At 37.5% G+C, this 15,746-nt stretch overlaps 1 pseudogene; it reads right to left on the bottom strand.

Moving 5' to 3' along the window:
• LOC141628509 (uncharacterized) overlaps positions 1-13,527 on the bottom strand; it is a 165,275-nt pseudogene extending 151,748 nt beyond the window's left edge.
• Between the last annotated feature and the right edge of the window lie 2,219 nt (positions 13,528-15,746).

The following is a 15,746-nucleotide window of genomic DNA, read 5'->3' as shown; positions in this document are numbered from 1 at the left end:
CGGAAGATTGGAATGAACAGACCTATTATGAACAGTAGACTACCCTAATGAGGACGGAAGTTAAGTTCGTTGTATTCTAGGGTGGATAGCGGACCGGAAGGACCTTTCCCTTTCCCTTCTCACATTAGATCGTCTGAACTATTTATGACTGATTATTTAACTGCCATGGTGAACCGACTTCCTAGCATATTTCTCTTTATTTGTTTACATCGTTTATTTCTCTTACCGCTAAATTTCTCTTGCCTTGATCTCTCTTAGTTTAGAAATCATTTTAAAACCCCTACTTGTTACCAGATAAACTTAGATTAGCATATAGATATAATAGCCTCCCTGTGGAGATCGGCCCTACTTCCACTAGCTTCTGTTAATTGTCTTAGGTAATTATTTTTGGTACTAAAACGACGGTATCACATTAGTAGCTGACCAAATACAGAAGCACGCTGCGCAGACTTAGCAAAGTCTTCTGACATTGGGAATTCATAAGGTCAGCGCCCTACTTCCTGCGTCGTCTGCTTCCACTTTCGGTACTTAGTAACGGAATATAATGCAAATTTTGCTGTTGGAGAGTAATATTGCATAGTGTACCTGCTGTTTTGCATCATCCCACAGTGTGTGTACATCTATGCCTTCTGATGCTGTATTCTGGTAGACATGATATGGGCTGAACACGTTTTTCCACGGTTCACCTTCTTGAAATCGCATTATCACGTCTAATCCAGCATAGTGATTACTGTGGATCATCTGCTCACAACAGCTTAATTTTAATAGAAGCAACTAACCCTATACCGATTAGTCCATTACTCACTTTTCCAATATGAAAATGCATATAGTTTGCTGTGAAGTAACTCACAGCTAATGCAGTTGGGCCGACATGGGATGTGAGATCCTGCTTGACAGGTCCTGCAGAACGAAACTCATTGTTAAGTGTTATAATCCAGAAGCCTATCTTTGATTCAAAAGATATCTAGCCATGCACATATTTGTCTTTAAACTCGGATGAGTACGCGTATTTATCATCCACCTATCAAACATGATACCAGTCCATGACGCAGAGTAGGCCTTAACTAATATTCCACCAAAACAGCATCTGATAGGAGACTGACGGAGAGAAAACACAGTACAGACGAGTCTTATACGTAAAACTACCTCTCCTCTTGTAACACCCCCTTCTTACACGGCCAAGGTAATTAGGAGATGTTACCATCTCGGTTTCCCGAGGCGGTAAATCGGAGATACAATCAAGAAACATTTATTATAAATGATAAGTTTAGTTAATTACATAACCATGAATGAATAAATGAAAGAAAACAACTCGTGACTACTATACTCTTCTAGCCAACTATACTCGACTCGGATGTCATCAAGGCTCGTCCCAAATCCCGATCACGCCAACAAGCAAAACCTGTAATTAACCTGCTCCCCATATGATCGGAAATATCATATGGATCGACACAGGCCACTCCGGAAATAGGTGAGAATTACACAGACAAACAAACGTTAGTTTCAATAAATAAAGTGTGACACGACTCGAGTGTGTGAAAATGCAACATGACTATGATATGAATGACATGCTATCCAACAATCACCACCACGGTACAGGGACACGCCCAGACATACTGACAACCACACTGGTACCGAGACACGCCCAGATATACCAACAACCACAAACAGGTAACGGGACATGCCCAGACGTACCGGGTCCGGAAGCCAATCGGATCCCCTGCCAGACGTCGTGTCTCAACCACACGAGTCCCTCCGTAACTCAACCCATTAATGTGCACATCCCGCTTGGAGTGGGAAGCTCCAAGAGGCGACCCGAGCGTGAGACGGTCTCCCAACCGCCTCACGTCTCCACAATAACAAGTAAGCCACCAAGTCCTCCGACATACAAGACAATACAATAAATGCAAGATAACATATAACATGCCAATTACCGACTCATTCAATGCAAATGAATGACATATGACTCATTTAACAATTAGACATACTATTAACACTGAGTAGGATAAACCTACCTTTTAGCAAATCTACATAAGATATCCGAATAAAATAATCTTCCACAAATACCGTGACCTAAATATAATGAATTAAATATAATTAATTACTAACTAACTAATCTAATTAAATTAAATACGTAATTAGTTAACTAAATAAAACTCGTCTTAAAGCTATTCAAAAATCCCGACTCATACCCATACTTCCTCTTAGCCCAACAAACACCATGCCCCGGTGCCACCGTGGCCCAACACCACCGGTTATGGTGGTCCACGGCCAGCCCAAACACCGTGGCAACAACAACATTACTCGACAACAACAACAAACCCGACACATACACAACCCGACACAAACACCACCAAAACCCGCCAATTTTAGCCACCACCGTGGCCACCACCACCACCACGGTGGTCAAGACACTACCCCACAAAAGCACCACCACTAGCAGCCACCAACCATGGCAACCGCAACAAACAACAACAACAACCACAACCATACACACGACCAAAATAGTCCGTACACTCTCTTTTAGACTCGATTTTCGACTACCACAGCCACCCTATCCACCACCCAATACCACCACTAGCTTCTCCTCACTTCCCTCGACACAACTATCCCAAAATCAACCTCGGTCAGTCAATGTAAAAGGGTTAAAAATCCGTCTTAATGTCGTCGCACAAAACAGCTATAATCAATTATATATACTCGGTCAAACCCCTTATTGGTGGTCAATGGTGGTCAAATGGGTGGTCAATGACAATCCTAGGATGGGTCAAGGTCGAGGCGACTCAATGGTATTAACTAAATAATATATAAATAAGTTTAAGACGGTATTACCTTACGATCTCGAGGCGGAGGGACAAAATCTCCATTTTCTCTTCCTTTTTCTCTCTTCTCTCTTCTCTCATCTTTTGGTGGATTTTGTGAAAATTTTGAGTGGATAAGCTGATGAGTGGATAAGGGTGGAGTATATATAAGGTAGGTGGACGTATGTAAGGTGAGTATAATATACGTATTTTATACATTTATCGTATTACATATTATTATTATCATCACAACTTATTATTATTATTATTATTATTATTATTATTATCGTTACCATCTCGTATTAATATTTATTATTATTTTATTATTCCGTCTCAAACATAACTCGTGTAAATGCAATATAATATTATAAATAATTATAAAATACGGGGTATTACAATCTTTCCCCCTTAAAATGAACTTCATCCCCGAAGTCCGCCCCTCTCTCTCATTTCCTCAAGTCTCATCACTGATTCTCATGCACTCTCTCTTGCCTCACATGCTTGTCTACCATATACGTTCCTTTATAAACATCACACTCATCCCAAAGTTCTTTGTTCAACTCTCACGCTTTCTCATATTCCGTACTTCTTATTTCCTTAATTTCCGAATTGTTACATTCACTCCCCCCTAAAAGAGAACTCCGTCCCGAAGTTCAACTATCAAACCTCATAATGTGCTCTCATACGTTCATTACAAAATTCCACAAATGAATATGTTCCGTGTCCAACACTCTCTCTTACTCATTATAAATCCGTAATCAAATCTCATATAGTTATAATTCCATTGATCTAATCCTCCACCTACAAGCCTCTCAAAGGTCGAGTGCTAGGTCAAACCCATGGTTCCAATCTATAATCCCATAAACTACTCCCAATTCATGTTGGTTATGTATACATATCTATCACGGGGTATAACTAGATTATTATTACGTATCTATATCACGTCAAATTTCATACATTAACATGTATACACATCAATTACAAACATGCGGACTCTAGGAAACAATCAATTAATGCAGAAATTTGCTCGTTATGTGACTCAACAATATTCAACATTCCCATTTCCGGACATCATGCCACACATATACCGCATCAAATCCACCATGTGATCACAGACGAGTTTCCATATCCGTTCCCATTCCTCATCAATACTTCCACTTGTACGGAAGATCTTAATCACTATCATGCAATGACCACTATGTGACACATAACTTGCATTTTTATCTTACTTTTACACAATAAAATAAAATCACCTCAATTGACGCAAAATCAAACAAGATTATCATATCATTCTTGTCATCCAATTACACATGTCAACCAACAACTTTCAATTATATCTCACTCAAAAGCCACTATATATGGTCAAACGTAAACAATTCACAAGGATATCACCTATGTAAGGTCAACATGTTCATCCAAACACAACTCAACTAATATAACCGCGAGATAAGGGTATACACCTAATATTAGGTCGAGTATTGACAATATAAGGGTAAAATCAAGCCACTCAGTCGAGTGTAGGCGGCCACTCGGTCGAGTGCATGGTGCACTTGGTGTCACCTGGGGCAGAATGTTTTCATTCTCAACTCGATTCCAAACTTCCCTATTTCATCACATAAATGCTAATAGACTCCGATGGTGACTAACACACCATTAAATAACCGAATTTAAGCATAACTCTTGGCCCTATGTCCATCATCATTACACAATTAAGATAGAACATCCGAGATATACTACCGACACAAACATACTATTCCATAATTCTTTTCGCAATCGTTCTATTTTCTCCCTATACCTGGCGACGGTATCACCATACCGTCATCAACAACCACAATAGTCACATCAGTAGACACAACACTTATACTATCTCATGGACACGGCCCTAACCACTCATTACTCTTAAGGAATAATACAACATCATCACCCGTCAATTGGGCACTACCATAAGATCACTATGTATACCACGGACGCTTTACTTGATGATTGGGAGGCAACTTTACCACAACATCTACACTATCACCGATAGGCCAAAATCTCACCAACTACTCTCACTTGTCATGCATGGATACTTAAATTAAACGATTACCCTATATAACATCAATGATCAACTAACTTAACAACACAGTTACCGCTCCCCGAAAACCGACTTTCCAAGGACGACCATCAATTACCATATCACACGTGTACACTAACTTTCAAATAGTCTCGTCATTCACTTCTTACTATGTCTTTTACTAGACATCTTGTACCCTCAAATTTCATTGATCACCTCAAATTCCATCTAATAACCTCTTATATTCCTATTTCATAAATTCTTCTTACCATCTTTCAATTCTCGTCAATCCTTGAATTCAATTTACATATTCCCACAACTATGAACGACCCAAATTATCACTTTGGTCTACCCTTAGGTATCTCAATTGCTTTCTCACTATTCCACCATTCAAATCTCATTTATTTATCACCCAAATTTCCAAGCCATATACAATGATAATATCTCTTAACATGCAACCCAAACCTCACTCACTATCCATAAGTTCAGTTAATCAACAAATGTTCGACCTAGATCACACGTGACTCATTATCCACAAATTACCTCACACGATCCTCTTACTCAATTTAAGACTCCTTACGCAAGCTAAATCACCTTCTTGTATTCCCAATTTCCGACATAAATCACATACAAAATCACGCCCAACTTCTCCTTTTAATCTACTAAACACACTCATAACTTTGGATCACCTACATAATAGCTCCTTAATCAAAAAACAACACTACTTAGCATGAAAGATTACTTTTTCAAAAGTCAATAGTCATGTTACATTCTCATATCTCTGAATTTATACTCTACATTGGTAACATATGCTTATAAACACCCACTTCCATTCACTATTCCTTTACTCACAATACTTTCAGCACTATTTAACCAATTCCAATTTAATCTCTAGCACATCATTTGCTCAAATCCACATCCATTGAGCAACTTACCGTAAGCCATGTCTCCCGCTCCTAACTCTCAAGATACTCTATTCACTCATTGCACATTATTAGTACCCCCTTTTTCCTCATAAACTCATCGACTAACTCCCATTACACATCCTTTCCAACACAACCATATATGTCTACACGGCTTTACTCATCAATACCATACAACCCAGAAGGTAAACAAGACATTGACACACACACACACACATATATATATAAGCAAATATCACACTATTAGCGAAGATTGCAACACTACGAGATAAGGAAACCATGTTTTAAATATGAAGATTTAAAATTTAATCATACACCCTATGGTATAAAAAAAATTAGCAAAATTTTAAGAAAGATTCTCAAATTAAGGCAATGCATAGCATTATTACTTAAATTGAAGACTTATTACTCATTAAATTCAAGAAAATTTTAAAACTAAATTTTCAAATTAAGGCTATGCCCAACATCAAGAAACAACACTTGAAATTTTACGACATAATTAGACAAATAATGGGGCATGAAAATCAAAATTAGGTCACTTTCGATATAACTAACACACATGTCAAAACTTGAGGTGATTTGTAAGGTAAAATGGCTAGCTTAATACAACACAATGCAACATCAACAAGCATTAAATATCAAGAACAATTGGATCATGTTTTGAGTGCAAAGATCAAAATCATTCGTTATAAGATGAAATTTCAAAAGATTTTGGATAGCATTTTAAGGTTAAATTCCGATTCGAAATAATACATGTCGATATTAACAAAGGAAGGTCAAAACTTAAGCATGACAATAATTTTAGGCCTCATTAGTCAACTAAACTAAGTTTTAAGCATTAGAATTAATCGAAACTCAAACATGAACATCCAAACTTCAAAATTTCTTGACAAAATTTTCAAAAATAAAATTTTAAATGTATGATCAGAGTTAGCGATAAAAACCCAACTTTAGTCCTTGTCAAACAATTAATCATGTAACGAACACCAAGTCAAATTATTTACTCAAGAAAACACATATTTTCGAGTTCATAAGAAAAATTTTGGGCAAAATTCAACATGAAAATTTTGCACTTGACATCATAAATGGTATAAAAGGTGATTAATATAATGAATCAAACAAGGCATGCGCTTAATTGGCGAAATTTGGAGGAATCGCGTGGATTTAAACGAAATCAAATTGGAACAAATTAAGAGTGATGGGAAAACCATTTACATTGTTTAATTAGCAAGAATTAAGACGATAAAATGGAGAAGAAAACTTAAGTCCAAGCAACAATAATCATCCACAATGGAGTTTTAGAAAAAGATTTAAAGAAATTTTGGTATTTTTGCCATGAGAAATGATGAAGAAATGCAAGAAACAAGATAATAATACAAATCTTGCGAATTTCACAACCCAGAAAATGGCACTAGGTCGAGTGCTGAGTCCACTCAGTCGAGTGCCAGTCCACTCGGTCGAGTGACTCACTTCCAGAAACTTGAAAGTTTCTGGAAATTGGTCCACTCGGTCGAGTGGTAGGGTTCACTCCGTCGAGTGACTGGTACTCGGTCGAGTACTAGCTCGCACTAGGCTGGGTGCCTCTCTTTGGTTTGCAATTTCCGGCTAAGAATTACTATGCTTTTACTAGCGGTTATTTTACTAACAATTACTACTAATCACATCCTACTATGGCATTACCGAAATTCAAACACATATACGGTATGAAAAATGCGAAAGAACGGGGCTAATGCCCCTCACATACCAAATGTAATAACCATTCTCAAAACATGACATACGTATCATTACTTTCATCCAACTAAAACATGTTATCACATATCATATGAACAATTATATCATATGCAAGAATCCTATCCACTATGCAATTTACGGCTTCAAACTCATCCTATTCAAAAACGCAGTGCTTATACAAATAAATACATTTCATGTGAAATATTCCTCTACTAGTATCGCATATATCTCACTCAAGTAAACATTTCAATTCCATTATTTCAACTATAATATGTTATCATTTACGACACAACTTCTATATAATGCAACATGTGCAACAAAACTATAACACAAGCAAAATTCATACAACATTTCAATTTACGTTTCTTGACTCATAACCACCCAAGTAGTGACCAACCAAAACAATAGGATCTAGTTTTGAAATGAGGGATCCTTCTCACCCAAAACTGACCTCCTATTGTACTCATGTCGGGTTCATTTTATTAGACACTCCTAGATTCATTTTGATTCATTGGTTTAGGTTCCAAAATCATCGCTCTGATACCACTTTGTAACACCCCCTTCTTTCCCGGCCAAGGTAATTAGGAGATGTTACCATCTCGGTTTCCCGAGGCGGTAAATCGGAGATACAATCAAGAGGTAAACCAGACTCCCGATCTTCTGGCATAGGCATGATTCGCTGCCTGTCATCTGAGATAGCCATATAATGAAACCTGACCATATTTTTCGGAAATTATTAAGTTTCACCTCTATTCACAGCCTTATAATATAAGCTCGATGTAATCGAATCATACTTGTCTTTATCAAGTTTATAAACAGTTCTTATTTGGTAGATATTTGATGCAGTATACCCTTCTTCACGCTGTAAAATAGCGTAGGCATAGAATCCAGAGGATCCGTGAAGTACAATATACCTGAAATTACATCATTGTTATCCATCTCAAGCTAAATTTTAAACCAGAACACAGGGACTACAGATTACTGGCAGCAATGCATTATACCTGCGATCGACATTTAAAAGAAGCCTGCGGTTACCATTTGATGTAGTCCACGCGGTTGAATGCCATTTACTTGTAAATGAAACCTCAACTTGATCCTCATTATTTACGATGACTTCAAAGTCCGTTCCTACTATCTTGTACTTAATACATATGAGAAGGTCGGTTTCATAAGGCATAACATTTGTTTCCAAAGCTGAGAAATAGAAAGCTGAACAGCATACAGTACCAATAAGTTATACTTCTGTAACCATGTGATGTATCGTCCCAGACTACGTCCCAATACCTACTTAATTAAAATCATCGACAAGAAACATTAGGAAGAGGGTTGTGATGAAATCAAATGCCATGTAAAATAAGAGAAGTGTGTAATGTGTACCCTCTATTTTATGGTTTGTTACGAGTTTCTAGTAAATTGTCGACGCCGGCCTAAGAAATGGCAGTGAGATAACCCTCCGAATTTGGACTTCAACACATGGGATCACTAGAAACAGTAAAGTTATTGCATAACTGACTGACTACTTTAAAGAAGACGCAATCTTTCCGAAACTGTATGTCTGTAACATGTACTCCCTCCGTCCCGATCAATTTTTGTCCTTTGGTTTTTGCACAAAAGCCAAGGAACGAGAAATGGGCCAATTACTAAATGACAAGTGGAACAAATTGAATGTGAATGATCAAATTGCTCATCAAGTTCATTCTTAAAATAGAAAGGACAACAAATGATTAAGACACCCTGATAAAGAAATTACTAGGTGTCGTAAATGCTAGAATTAACTATCAAATTAACAATTTATAAAGCCAAACTCAACTCTACACTATGCAATTAAGAAAAGTAGTATAGCATAAGTAAGGTTCGAACCCAAGAGAAGGTTTAACAACTAAAACTTGAATGGTAAACTACTTAAGGCACTAAGTAAGACTCTACCACTAATTAAGACCCTAATGACAATTTAAACTTAACAAAAGTAACTAATCACAAACAATGGAAATTAACAATGTTCAACTAATAGGAAACATAGATGGAAAAGGCATGGGTTTGGAGACAAACATGGAAATTGAGTAAAAATGGAGATTTCTTATTGAGACAATTCAACAAACAACTTGTATGCGAGATTCAATATAAAGGAGAAAACTTTGTGTAACTTGGTCAATCACTACTCTTTAAGCCACAAAGACACCCCCTTTTCTTTCTTCAATAACTATGTAATACTACTTTCATAAAATGGTAAGAATTTCCTTCCTAAGCTAGAAGAAAATAATTCTACTCATGTATTCTCCCAAATGAAAACCACACAAAGGATAGCACATAAGAGCATTAAGAACAAAGCCAAATAAAAGAGCTAGGATTAACTTGTGAGAGTTTAAACCAACTAACCCAAGACTAACTTTCAAACCTTACTCATAAAGTTATAAACTTTACAACAAATTCATAACAAACAAGTTTGCTTCAAATATTTCTAGAGATGTGAACACAATACTAGAAATTGAAATAGTTCAATGAGTAATATGCAAGGTTAGCTACTCCCAACACACAAACATTCAACATAAACAAGTAAACAAAAGGAAATGAAATGATTATTGAAGAAAGATTAAGGATGTTCTTACAAAGCTTAAAGGAACTAGAGAATCCCAAATTACACCAAGTAAAGAGGTCTAGCCTTCCATAACCATAGATGAATCCATGGTAAATGGAAAGATTGACATCAACATCCAACAAAAGATTACAACTTTCACCCAAATAATAAGTTCTCTTCTCATACAAGTTTTTAAGATTATTCAATAATAAGATAGTTTTTGATGGTAAGGAGGGTCTCTCTAAGATCTCATAATGTGGGTATTTATATCCTTGGCTTTTGACTTTAGGTTAAGGCAAAATTGGGTCTTCAAAATAGAGAATCACGAGGCTCAAAACAGCCGCCAACGCAGCCTGCGGGTAGGGGCACAGCCTGCGCATTTTAGCCTTGCAGCGCGTTTTTGCGAGGGTCATATCTCCCTCGTTTCTTGAAAAAATAAGGCGTGTGACCTACCGTTGGAAAGTTAAGAGCACAAGCTTTGACCTCTACTTGGTTTTGTATCAATACGAGGTCTAGAACTCGAGATATATTCGTTTGAAGTTGACCCTTGTGAAACCGAGTTTTCAATTCTTCATTTTGGCTCTTGTTTGTGCATGCCAAAGCTTCAATTCTTCCTCTTGCTTGCTTCTATTGACTTTGCACTTATTTCCTTGGCTTACCATTTGCTCTCCTTCTTCGCCTTGGTTGACTGTGGCTCGGGTTTGACTTCTAATTCGGTTTCTACATAATGGTTTCTTCACCTCAACTTATCATCATGAAACACTTGAACTACCGTTGAGATGCAAATGCCAAAAAACAAGTTCAATTGACCCAAGTTACAACCAAAGTTAATTGGCCGGGAAATATAACGATTAGCACTCAAAACCGGCTTCACAACACATTTATTCAACTAAAATTACCTAATTAAGCCGACACTATTTGACTCTATCAAATACCCCCACACTTAGACTTTTGCTCGTCCCGAGCAAAACCCAAGACAACCAATTGAGCAAGTCTACAAGTGAGCATGGGTGTAAATGATCACTCATCCGTTAGCTCTTCCTTCTTATATCTCCCTCTCAAACATCCACCGATTAAAATAAAAATCTAGACTCAAAATTTTTGACACTCTCTCTTCACTCACTCCCCCTCCTTATACCTCCCTCATACAAAGACACAACGACACACCTCCAACTCCGACTCATTCCATCTTCACCCTTCTTATATCACCAAGCAAGAGGTGGCCACTCTCACCTTATCCCAAGGTGATAGCAAAGTGGCCTAGACAACTCCTAAATCATCACGTTACTCCACTTATATCACCCCCTTATCACTCCAAGCAAGTTATGATCATGCTACTTGGTTGGGCACACACCTACAAGAATCAATAACCAAAGTAGCCAATGCAAAACCACCAATTTAGAACAAGTTTTTGTGACTCAAAGATAAATTAAATCCTAATCTACCCTCCTTCCAAGACCCTCCTTATCACTTCCTTCTTATCCCTCCATCTTTTTGGTGTTGCATTTTCTTAATTTTTCGATTTTTTTTGTTGTTGTTGTTGAAAATCCCTCATTTTGCCTAAGGTTCCCTTTCGGGTTTCCACCTTAGCTTTTTCCTTACCTCTCATGGTGGCTCGCAACTCGTTTCTTCATTTTTCCCGGAATTCCCTTTCGGGTTTTAATTCCGTCCTCGGCCACCTTCCCAATCTTGCCTAGGTGCCCACCCTTGTGGGTTTTCACCTAGCCGGAATTTTCATTCATTTTCATTTTTTTTCTTAAATATGCATCAAAACATGAAATAAATCTTACATATGTTACAACCAAACTTCTCCCCCAAACTTAGTTTCCACATTGTCCTCAATATGGAGGAGAGTACTAGAAATGCAAAGGAGAGTAAAGAAATGTGAAAGGAGTACGGGTTGCCTCCCGTAAAGCGCTTTTGGCTTTCGACGTTTGCTCGACGGCTTTTCAACATTTTTCTTCTTCAAGAATCAAGAGCGGAACAACGCAACGCCCTTAGTAACTTGTCATACACACTTGCCCATAAAAAAGAAGTATGACCATAGCATAGATCACCCACATAGCAAGCATAAGTAAGGAAATAGTAAACACAAGACAAGTTTCTCAAGTTTTCATGCTTCATCAATGGTTTCTTGTCACGATATGGTTCCTTGAAGGATGGGATGGACTTGATGAAAACCAAGTAAGAGTGAGGCGACTCGTGAGCTTCTTTGGGGAGTGAATTGGATGGTACTTCAAAGCAAATTTGAGGCGGTTCCTCCTTGCGGGGGTACACCTCTACAAACTCATTTTCCATTTCTTCTTTAGCATATTCCTTGACCCCCACACTTACAAGTTTCATAGGCTTTGGAGGTTCCCAAATCACGTCTTCAAGAGCCTCCACCTTCTCTTTTTCTATCCCAACCACCTCAAAAATTATTACTCCTTGGTCATTCTTCTCAAAAACTTCACTCCCCGATTCTTTAAAGGTCAATTCCGGGGAAGAGTTACTACGAACCAAAGAGTTGTTTCCAAGGTGTGAGTCGTCAACTTCGGTACAAGGAATGTGAATAGGGATCTCAATGGATGGCAAGGCCAAAGAAGGTTTCAAGTCACACATATCATCTTCTTCATCAAATAGACTATCAAAATAAGAGTTTTCAAAGGTGCAAACAACCTCTTCCTCGACCTTACTTCCCTCATGTTCATCTTTTTCAATAATTTGACCCAATGACTCCTCACACCACAACGCCTCACAAAGGCCACTAAGGACCGAGGAGTTGTCCTTATCCACATGACTATAACTCGTTGAACCATCATCACAAGTGCACAAGGTGTCGGTAGACCCCACAACGGGGGAGTGGCATGGAAGTGTGGTGAAAACATAAGCATCCTTCTCATCATCCCAAAACCAAAACTCTTTATAAGAGTAGCGTGTATCAAGTTTAAGGGGAAAAGATTCTTCAACCTCACATTCATTCTCTTTATCAAAGGAACCATCATCAAAACACTCATTGTCTAACGTGTGAAGAACCTCTTCACCCATCTCATTTCCATCAATATCACCACGAATTTGGTTCATTTGGTTATTGAAGATGTCCATTTCCAATGTGTTGGGCTCTATTTGTCTATCAAAATTTTGATTCATTTCCTTTTGACCCTTGATAAGAACTTGAAGCAATTCTTGGATTTCTATTGAAGAGTTTTGCAACTCCCGTTCTCTAGTGTCATGGGCAAGATATAGAAGAAGTTCCCATTGATCCTCATAATTCCCTTCACGTAATTTTCCATTACTCAAGCAGTGCACATGAAACTTACACTCCTCATTTAAACCATAATAGACCAAATGGACAAGCTCCCATAATTCATAAGAATAATTGCATTGCAAGACATTTTCCTCAACTCTATCAAAGTAATTGCAAAACAATTCACCCTCATCTTGTGGAAAGTAGATATGAGCCATTTAATCAAACAAGTAAATAAATCACGGCAAAAAAAAAATGAGTCCTAATATTTACAAAGACTAACTACATTAATTAAAGACAAATAGTTCAAAAACAAGCTTTAGCTATGTTGCCTTCCCCGGCGACGGCGCCAAAATTTGATAGGTTAATTACCGGTCGTCGTTATTACTAGAATTAACTATCAAATTAACAATTTATAAAGCCAAACTCAACCCTACACTATGCAATTAAGAATAGTAGTTTAGCATAAGTAAGGTCGAACCCAAGAGAAGGTCTAACAACTAAAACTTGAATGGTAAACTACTTAAGGCACTAAGTAAGACTCTACTACTAATTAAGACCCTAATGACAATTTAAACTTAACAAAAGTAACTAATCACAAACAATGGATATTAACAATGTTCAACTAGTAGGAAACATAGATGGAAAAGGCATGGGTTTGGAGACAAACATGGAAATTGAGTAAAAATGCAGATTTCTTATTGAGACAATTCAATAAACAACTTGTATGCAAGATTCACTATAAAGGAGAAAACTTGGTGTAACTTGGTCAATCACTACTCTTTAAGCCAAAAAGACACCCCCTTTTCTTTCTTCAATAACTACCTAATACTACTTTCATAAGATGGTAAGAATTTTCTTCATAAGCTAGAAGAAAACAATTCTACTCATGTATTCTCCCAATTGAAAACCACACAAAGGATAGCACATAAGAGCATTAAGAACAAAGCCAAATGAAAGAGCTAGGATTAACTTACGAGAGTTTAAACCAACTAACCCAAGACTAACTTTCAAACCTTACTCATAAAGTTACAAACGTTACAACAAATTCATACCAAACAAGTTTGCTTCATATATTTCTAGAGATGTGAACACAATACTAGAAATTGCAATAGTTCAATGAGTAATATGCAAGGTTAGCTACTCCCAACACACAAACATTCAACATAAACAAGTAAACAAAAGGAAATGAAATGATTATTGAAGAAAGATTAAGGATGTTCTTATAAAGCTTAAAGGAAGTAAAAAATCCTAAATTACACCAAGTAAAGAGGCCTAGCCTTCCATAACCATAGATGAATCCAAGGTAAATGGAAAGATTGACATCAAAATCCAACAAAAGATTACAACTTTCACCCAAATACTAAGTTTTCTTCTCATACAAGTTTTTGAGATTATTCAATAATAAGATAGTTTTTGATGGTAAGGAGGGTCTCTCTAAGATCTCATAATGTGGGTATTTATATCCTTGGCTCTTAGGTTTAGGTTAAGGCAACATTGGGTCTTCAAAATAGAGAATCACGAGGATCAAAACAGCCGCCAACGCAGCCTGCGGATAGGGGCGCAGCCTGCGCATTTCAGCCTTGCAGCGCGTTTTTGCGAGAGCCATATCTCCCTCGATTATTGGACAAATAAGGCGTGTGACCTACCGTTGGAAAGCTAAGATCACAAGATTTCACCTCCACTTAGTCTTGCATCAATAAGAGGTCTATAAGTCGAGATATAGTCGTTTGAAGTTGACCCTTGTGAACTGAGTTTTCAATTCTTCATTTTGGCTCTTGTTTGTGCATGCCAAGGCTTCAATTCTTCTTCTTGCTTGCTTCTGTTGACTTTGCACTTATTCCCTTGGCTTACCATTTGCTCTCCTTTTTCGCCTTGGTTGACCGTGGCTCGGGTTTCACTTCTAATTCGGTTTCTACATAACGGTTTCTTCACCTCAACTTATCATCATGAAACACTTGAACTACCCTTGAGATGCAAATGCCAAAACAAGTTCAATTGACCCAAGTTACAACCAAAGTGAATTGGCCGGGAAATATAACGATTGGCACTCAAAATCGGCTTCACAACACATTTATTCAACTAAAATTACCTAATTAAGCCGACACTATTTGACTCTATCACACCCCAATATGGAAAAGAACAACAAATGACCGGGACAGAGGGAGTATGATGTATTCCTAACTGAAAGAACAATCAATCATGTAGGGTCGACGCAACAAGAATCTGAAACGTATAGGGTTGATACAATGTGTTAGAATATGTCTTGAATCGGTTAAGTCCCCTATTTTCAAACAACCCAACATGAGGGTCTCACTGCCTGGTTCAGGTCGGGGGAACACGTTGTTAGTGAAACATTTTAAATCTGTGTTCTTTAGTTACGTTCTTAATTAATTACGGAGTATCATTTTTTCATCCGTCATTAACACAATGCGTG

The sequence above is a fragment of the Silene latifolia genome, chromosome Y (assembly GCF_048544455.1).
Source record: "Silene latifolia isolate original U9 population chromosome Y, ASM4854445v1, whole genome shotgun sequence".
In the NCBI taxonomy this organism is placed as follows: domain Eukaryota; kingdom Viridiplantae; phylum Streptophyta; class Magnoliopsida; order Caryophyllales; family Caryophyllaceae; genus Silene; species Silene latifolia.
The sequence above is the reverse complement of the archived record's forward strand: the minus strand, read 5'-3'. Positions and strand labels throughout refer to the sequence as shown.